The sequence below is a fragment of the Chanodichthys erythropterus genome, chromosome 8 (genome assembly GCF_024489055.1).
Source record: "Chanodichthys erythropterus isolate Z2021 chromosome 8, ASM2448905v1, whole genome shotgun sequence".
NCBI classification, from domain to species: domain Eukaryota; kingdom Metazoa; phylum Chordata; class Actinopteri; order Cypriniformes; family Xenocyprididae; genus Chanodichthys; species Chanodichthys erythropterus.
Genome location: NC_090228.1, coordinates 45,438,635 through 45,448,044, shown reverse-complemented (window position 1 = coordinate 45,448,044; position 9,410 = coordinate 45,438,635). Strand labels below are relative to the sequence as shown.

Genomic DNA, 9,410 nt, shown 5'->3' with positions numbered 1-9,410 from the left:
TGGTTTGTTCATCATTTGATCATTATTAATCATTGTTTTAGATAATGACGCTAAAACAGGTTTGACATAAAAAGCAAGTGTTTAATAATATAACAACCATCAAAAAAAAAAAAAAAAATCATTGTATCCATGGTTTACCAATCTTTATAATGGCAGTGAGCAAGACCGACAAGTATGACACTGAAGAAAGTGTCTCCATCCACATCCATCCATCATAAACCTATGTCATACTGCTCCAGGGGCTTAATAATGGGCTTCTGAAGCGAAGCAATACATTTGTGTAAAAAATAAACATATTTAACAAGTTATAAAGTAAAGTATCTAGCTTCCACCAGACCACCTTCTGTATTCCCATTACAAAAAAAACAACTGGTGTCAATTAAGCTTTTTCTATAAGTTAAATACGGAAAGCGTAGGACGTAACATAAGATTTTTTGAACTGGTAGAGTTTTATAATTTCTACTTAAATTGAATACAGAAGCATTGGATTTTGTGATCTAATCTGATTTCTTAATCCTTTTTTCTTTTAAACAACTGATTTCAGAGATCCAATCTGAAATCAGATCAGATTACTTTTGCACAACTGGCCCAGGCATTCAAATGGCAGCAGGAAATCATTCACCGAACGGAGTCTTGCATGGATTCTGATCACTCCTATGTATTTAAAGCTGCCAATGTATTGGCAAATTTGTCCTTAGAAACCAGAGCACTCATACCAGACATTATCGCGGGAGAATAACATATGAACAAAAACACAGCAAAGGTAAATATGAACCTGAGAATCATAATAAAATGATAAATGGTGTAAATCAAATGACAACATACATGACTAATAATTATGATTGAACTGAGTAAAGAAAATAAAGCACAGAAATGGAATTAATAGACATGTTTGAGATCCTAAGATCCTTTATTTACATAGGAATTGATCAACAAACTGAAATTGATTCATTCCCTTGAGTTTAACATGCTGTTCCTGTTTCTTTTGTTGTTGATTCTAACTCAATGTCTTCCTTAAAGTCTGCAAACTCACTCTCGATTTGTATTTTGTTTTTTTGTTTTGTGGACTGGTTTTCAGTTCCTGTGTTACCATTGCCATCTTATTAATTTCCAAATCAATCCTTGTTTATCACCACCATTACCTGTCCTTCATTTAGTCCCTTGTTATCTAGTATAATTAAATCCTCAGTCATCTTATATTCATTGTCTTGTGTTACTATTTCTTGCTAGCGTTTAATATATATAAGTGTTCATCGTCTTTCTGTGTTAAGCCTCTTATCTTGGACTATTTAGTCAAGCCAGTGTGTGACAGTCACTGATTTATCATGAAGCTTAAAGAATTATGGGTAGAATCTATTCTGTTTCATCAACACAGTTTCACAAATGATCCAACATGATAAACGGTAAACCCAGGATAGAGCGGTTGAGTGAATGTGGTCTGGACTGTGTGGATGAGGCTCATTGTGTCTCCAGAGATGCTGTAGAAGGACAGAGTTCCTGCACTGTGATCCACATACACTCCTATTCTACCACTGATGGACTTCACAGGGATTTCAGTTTGTATGTTATTGTGTCTGAATGAGTAACCGAAGAGAGAGCAGATCAAACTCCAAGACTGATCATTAAATCCAAACACACACTCATCACCCTGTCCCCTTCTGTTGATGCTCTTATATGACACTGATATAAATACTCCATATTCACCACTCCACTCAATCTCCCAGTAACAGCGTCCACACACACTCTCTCTGCACAACACCTGAGGATAATCAAATCTGTCTGGATGAACAGGATACGGCTGAAGCTCTGTGACAGTGTAAGTGATCACTCTGTTCTTCTCAGACAAACGGAGATGTTTATTCACTATGTTGAGATCCAGAGTGAACCGATGGGAATCTAATGGAGAGAAAACACATCAGGGGTGTATTGCATAAACTTTTTATATTAAGTCTAAAGTTAAAGATGCAGCCTGTAAGGTATTGCCTCTTTGTCGCCATCTCTGTTCAAAACCTGCGATTGCAGTTATTTACAGAATTGTCATCTTTACATGGGTTGTGCATCGGCACGACTCCTCAGTGTGGATTAATCTAATGCTTTAAGGATGTGTGGCTGTCAGTCACTGGTGAATACTGTTCAGGTACTTTGGAATGTCAGATTGTAGTCTTGGAAGTATGAACAAAATAAGAAAAGTTTCACAGGAAAATCTAAACAAGTAAGTAACAAATCTGCCACTTTTGTTCTGACCAAATTAGAAAAAAAAGCATTACAATAAATCACACTATAAATGGTGATTAAATCTAATGATCGCTTAGCTCATATCACATCAAACACCAAATTATTATTGTTATACATTGTTCTCAAATTAATGTTAACATCAGCATTGTGTGACTATGCATTTAGTGTTTTTGCATTACCTGTAGATTTCAATTTATGTAAAGTTTAATCTTTAAATGTCCATTTGTCATACTATACAATCTGCCATCAAAATGATGTTTAATTATTCTAGCTGCTGCAAGAAAAGTCTATAAATGATCCTTCACCTGCATCATCCTTACATGATATAGCCTACTTGCTGGGACTCATCATTTATGTAAACAGATGTGATGTAATGACACAAAAATACGAACTGTGGCATGTTCGAATTGCCCACGCAAACCTATCAGTACCACTTGAATTAGAAAACATTATTACAAGCTTTACTGTGATAAATCAGGCTAAGGAAAGGAGATAGTATTGATCAATGAAAAAAAGATTGACAAGTTAATTTAGGATTTTTCACAAATTTGTTTTACAAAAGCAAATCTTTACTTGAGTTCGGAACTCAAATCTCAGGTCTGTTACCAAGCAACAAATGATAATAATGCACTTAAGAAATGTGGGGTTGTCCTAAAGATAAGACAAGTGTGTGAGTGTGTGTATACATACATTTGCTTACTCCTGCTGTAATCCTGATCTCTCCTCCATGATCCACACTACAAAACACACACAGTGTCACAGTTACTCAGTAAACACACACATCCTTGTTTATACTACTTTGTGGGGACCTCCAAATCTGGGCATTAATTGGTTTACAGTTAAATGTACACTGTTATACTTGTTCAGCCACTTAAAACTCACAATGTGCATAAAAATTAAAAAGTTTCTGTGCATGTGTCTGTACTGCATGTGTGTGCATTTGTATGGGAGAGAGAGTGGAAGAATGCGGATAAAGCATTATTAGAAAAATCATAAAAAAATGTTTGTAATTTATATCATACTCTTTGTTATATTTATTTGTTTGGTCTATGTCTTTGTGGGTTTTGGTTCTTTTGTTGTTGTTAGGCTGTAACTGAAATTATTTTGGAAAGTGACATGGAACTATGATGCAGTCAAAACTTGCCTGAAACTAATTAAGCTGCACATTTACTAAAGCATTCAACAGCCCCATAGTATAACGAGTATTTACATCCTCAGTAAGTTCTCAATAAGAACTTTTGTAAATCTATAAAAGAAATAAAGTCTAACTGGTTTGTAATAAGTGAAGATTGTAATAAAGTTTTTTAATCACAAATCTTAATGCTCTACATACTTGAGTTTATCCAGTCTGTAGTTTGGGTGGTTGAGTTTATCAGTGAGCAGCTTGACTCCTGAATCTCCTGGATGATTATAGCTCAGATCCAGCTCTCTCAGGTGTGAGGGGTTTGAATTCAGAGCTGAAGACACATAACCACAGCCTTCCTCTGTCACCATACAGCCAGACAATCTATAAAGACACAGCAACAATCCACAAGACATTAGTTTGTCAATCAAATATTACTATCACACACTGACCAGTGCAGTTTATATTTGCAGGCAGCTGCTATTGTCAGTAGATTCAGTTACAAAAGTGTCTGTGGAAGTGTATCAGAGTAAAAGTATTAATTTGCTTTTCTAAATGTAGTTATCCTCTTGAGGCGCATCCCCCTTTTGTGCCTCAAACAGGTTGTCTTTCCTAAACTATATTGAGTATGAGCATAGTTCTGGCATCATTTAAAAGTCGAAAAATTGAGCTTTAGACTTAATATAAGTAAAAAAATAAGTTGGACAAGCTGAAGTTTAATAGAATAAACATTATTTTACATAACATAACACTGCATAAAATCTTTTTATCATTTAAAAAATAATAAAGATACATGTGAAAGCTAGAAATACACTGGGCGCAAAGCCACAAGTCTTGTTTTAATTTTGAAGATGAAAAAAATAAGGTTTAAGTTTAGAATGTGTGCATATTTTACTGAGGTAAAATTACCTCTATTTTACTCAGTATAAATATCAAAATATATGTTCTTCTCTGGTGAGAGTAGATTTCTCTGTTGTGAGAAAGATTGTCACATGAACAAATAATGTAAGCTATGCCTAACACAAAATATTTTTTTTCTTTGAGTTAAAATTATTTAATATATATCTAATTCCATTGGAAACTAAACTTTTTTTTATTAGAGAAATATTCCAACATACAGAAAACTCCTACAACTCAACATACAGAAAACAAAACAATGCTCCACCCACTCTCCCTCTACCTGATACACACCACATAGGGACGAATACAAAAAAAAAAGCCAGAAGTGAAATGGATCTTAGATCCAACTCAAATTAAGTCAACACCCCTTTCCTTCAAGTCTCCTCTGCCTTCTCCTGTAAATACCTTAATAAAGGGTTCCCAAGTTTTAGCAAACTGTCCTTAGAAAGAGTAGCATATGCTCCAAATGTAATGCATTTGTGAGTTTGTCAAGCCACAGCTGGGATGGGGCCCCGGATGTTTATTTATTTTAAAACCATTTACCTCAGTATTTCCAGCTGACAGTTTGGACTCTTCAGTCCATCAGAAAGAAGCTTCACTCCAAAATCCCGCAGGTCATTGTTACCGAGGTCCAATTCTCTCAGGAAGGAGTTTGAGGAATGTAAAACTGAAGACAAATTTTCACAGGACTGAGAAGTGAGATCACAGAACTGTAGCCTGTGTATAGAACAAAATAAACAGTAACAGTAATCCTTAGTAGGTAGCTTTTATAATAAGGAGCTTGAAAAAACCCTGTGCTGTTGAGCAAAGCTAAAACAATTTTCTATTCATAAAACATCAAACCAGTATTTATATAATCATACACATTACATGTATTAATTTTTTTACTGAATAGTCTAGGCCAACAGGTTACCCATGTAAAATGAAGGCCCTATTACAAAAAAATTAACAGTGTATATAAATGATTGTAAAGGTGACTCTTACAGTGCTCTTCTGGTGTTTTTGATTACTGGCAGCAGTCTCATTACTGCTTTATCAGATCTTTGGTATTTATGCAGTTCAAACTTTTCTTGAGTCTCTTCTGACATGAGGAGCACAAACACCAGACCAGACCACTGGATAGAGGAGAGATTCTCTGCTAAAAGATTTCCTGAGCTCAGATTCTTCTTGATTTCCTCCACAAAGTCATCTTTCAGTTCACTGAGACAGTAGAAGAGATTCATGGTTATATCCACTGATTTCTCCATCTCTATTATCTGTTTGATATAGTCAACAGTGTTGTTAACATTCTCTGATTTCAGTGTCAGTTTTGGCAGTAGTTCCTTCAGGTCACTTTGAGTGGACTCCAGTGAGAGACCCACGTAGAACCGGAGAAAAAGGTCCAGGTGTCCATTCTCACTTTGTAAAGCCTTGTTGACTGCAGCCTTATGAAGCTGAAACAGTGGCTTTTTGGACAGTTTCCATGTCAGTTTTTCTCTCCAGGATTCAAGAAATGGGGTTGTTTTCTTGTATTTGCTAATCAAAAACACATAGAGAGCAGCAAGGAATTCTTGTACGCTGAGATGTATAAAGCTGTAAAATGTTCTTGCCTTTTCTTCCTGAAACATTTGCGTGCATAACCCAGACAACACAGACAATTCACTGACATCTAGTCCACATTCCTCAAAATCTTCTTTGTAGAAAATCTGTTTTCCTTTCTCCAGCTGTTGAAAGGCCAGTTTCCCAAGCTTCAGAATAATCTCATCAAAAGACCTTGCACTGGTTATAGGTTCAGGGTCATCACAGTATTTTTCTTCCATCTGTTGCTTCTGAGAAATTAAGAAGCTTGTGTACATCCCTGTGAGAGTTGTGGGAGTTTTGTCATTGCTCGCTCGGGCCAGTAGGGGCTGAAGAACAGTAAGAGAGATGGAGCAGAAAACAGGGATATGGCACATGATGTACAGGCTTCTGAATTTCCTGATGTGACGGATAATGCTTTCAGAAACCTCAGGACTGCTGTTATTTTTGAAGTATTGCTCTTTCTGCTCATCATTGAATCCTCTCACCTCTGTCACTTGATCAATGTAGTTACGGGGTATCAGACCGGCTGCTGCTGGTCTGGATGTGATCCAGATGAGAGCAGAGGGAACCAAATGTTTCTTGATGAGGTTTATTATTATCTTAGTCACTGCTGTTTTTTCATTTACATTTGTAAATCTGTCACCTTCTTTTAATCCCAAAGGAAAGCGACATTCATCTTCATCCAGCCCATCAAAGATGAACATAACTTTACCATCACTTTCAGGAAGAGAGGACAGTTCTTCAGGACTACTAAAGAAGTATTTGTTAAGCAGTCCCAAGAGACTGTACTCTTCTTTAATCAAATTCAATCTACGAAATGGAAGTGGAAATATGAAGACTATATCCTGGTTTTCTTTTCCTTCAGCCCAGTCAAGGATGAATTTATTGACAGAGACAGTTTTTCCTAGTCCAGCGATCCCCATTGTCAGCACTTTTGTTTTGTCGCCCCGTGGACTGGACTTTAAACATGTCATTACACTCGATTGGCTTTTGTTTGGCAGTCAGTCGGTTGTGGTTTGGTTCGATCTGTCTCACCTAATGGTCGTTCACTCTTCCTCCAGTTTCATTCTCCACCACGTATAAATCAGTGTAAATATTGTTCAAGTATTTCTGATGACCCATCTGTGAGTTACCTATCAATATCCTGTTGTAGTCCTGTTTTAATGTGATCTTCAGTCTGAGACTGGTCTCGGTGTAATCATGAAGACTAGCTTGATTGTCGTCTGCAGTTAAGCATTTAAGAAAGAGGGAAAAGACAGCAAAGACTAAGTGATCAGTTTTATTATAAAATCATGCTTCTATTTTTGAATTAAATCACAATCTTACTGCAATAGTGATAACATGCACATCGTACACTGATTATGCTGAAGTTGACAACATATATGGTGAGGGAAATGCCTTGACTTATGCTGACTCAAATGCACCTGGTTTCAATTTTAAAATTTTTGAACAACTTTCTTTTTCTAATTCCTTCCAGAGCATTTACTGGACTGTCACAATTGGATCAAAATTAAAAGGACAGTTCACCTAAAAATGAACATTCTGGAGAAGGTGTTCGCTGCAGAGCAAATGGGTGGAGCTTACATTAGCGCCCCTTCGCTAGATGTCCAGCGAGGAGGAGCGAATGTACAACCACACTCTAATCCTACCCACAACTCTATCTCTCCACCCCATTCAACTTCATTCGGTCATCATTTGGTCATCATTTACTCACCCCCGATTAGGATATTTGGAAAATGATCAGTAACCAAACAGATCTCGCCCCCATTGACTACTATATGGTAGACACTGGGGGCTGAGATCTGTTTAGTACCTGACAATTTTCCAAATATCTTCCTTTGTGTTCAGCAGAACAAAGAAATTCATATAGGTTTGGAACTACTTGAAGGTGAGTAAATGACAGAATTTCCATTTTGGGGTGAACTATCCCTTTAAGGTCATACTGAAAAGCTTTTTGATCAAACCATTGATATCTAATGCTGCGTTCACGTCACCTCGTATTTACCGGATTCTTGAAATGACAACACGTGACGTTATATTCGGAGCTGTTCACGTCCTCGGACTGGTAATTATGCGTTTCCATGGCACCACTATCAACGCCTAAATGAATCTAAAGCGGTCAGGTGGTACAGAGGCCACGTGGTACATGTGGGAGCTTTCAGAAAACTCCCAGCTTACAAGCTGTAATTACGAGCTCTACGAGGACGTGAACGCTTTTTACAAGCTAGAATCTCGTAACTACAGGAACGAGGCCGCGTGAACGCACCTTAACACACCACACAAGACATGAGACTGTATTAGGTTCAGGTTGGGGTTATCGCAAAGACCCTTTGTATGTAAAAGTTGCTTTCAGAAGTTTTAATTCAGGGTTTAAGACCCTAAACAATTTAACCATTTAAAAAGTCGTGACTAGATACTCTGTTCTATTAAATGTGCTTGTATAAGATCTGCCACTGTTCTTCTTGACCCTGTAAAATTGCTGTTATATTTCCTTGTTTTCATGTACATTGTTATTTACCAATTATCTCTTTTGAATGAATAGCAGCATATGTCTTCATATTGCCTTCAGCCTGATCTGTGTGTGTGAGAGAGAGAGGATCACTCACTGGGAAACATAAATCACACAAACACATCAGCAGAGCTTGTCAAACTATCACATTGGTAATCTGTAAATCACTTTACAGTCACAGTAAATTAAATGTTACCTTGGTTGTAATTGTTCTGTAGCTGCTCAGCCAGATTATTCTGGTTCATCTTCTTCAGGATTTTCAGTGACCTTCACAGCTTCTTCTGGTCCAAAACATGCCACCATCTTATCCACAGTTTTCAACCTATCTGCATTCTCCATATCAGACTGATATACACTTATTATCATTCTTTAAGTGCCACTGAAACTTCTTCAGTTCAGCTTCTAGCAGTTCATTGAGGGATTTCTCAAGCAGCTCTTCAACAAACGCCATCGCCCTTCACAGATTCACAGCTGCAGGACAAAAAGAAAAAGATCTGAAGTATTTTCACTCTAAACGTGGACCTAAACATCAAATGTTATTAAGATTATAAAAAATGAAGCTGTGATCAAATCAGGACTCTCAGAGGCACCTCATCCAAAATCATCTGTTAAAGTCAGAGCTTAACAGGATCCGGAACCTCCGAAATCCAATCCAGCACCTAATTTGGAGGATCCCCCTTCTCGCACACCACTGACATGCACCATGCTGACCTGTAGCTTAGATATGTTTCATGAAAAATCAAGTATAATGGGGCGTTCACACCAGACGCGACTTGTGCGAATAATCACGCTATTCGCATGTAGTTGGACGCTCGAACATTTTGAGTTTACTCGCTTCTTTTGTGTCATGAGAGGGGCTCTCCCGCTCCTTTATGTGTCCCTCAGACTTTTCCACACACTTCCTCTGAATAAATACTCAACTCGTCAGCGGGAAAGTTGTAAAATACAGCGAATAAGCTTAATTTGCCAGCTTTAGCTAGCTTGTAGTCTTAATATTTATATAGCCTGTAGCTCGAGTAAAGACTGTTTTTACAACTTACCAGATTGTCCAACCTCCTCACTCACTTTCTTCCAAGCAAGATA

General features: G+C 37.3%; 1 pseudogene; it reads right to left on the bottom strand.

The window, feature by feature from the left end:
• Positions 1-1,366: 1,366 nt before the first annotated feature.
• On the bottom strand, positions 1,367-8,778 carry LOC137024075 (NLR family CARD domain-containing protein 3-like; annotated as a pseudogene).
• Positions 8,779-9,410: the final 632 nt, after the last annotated feature.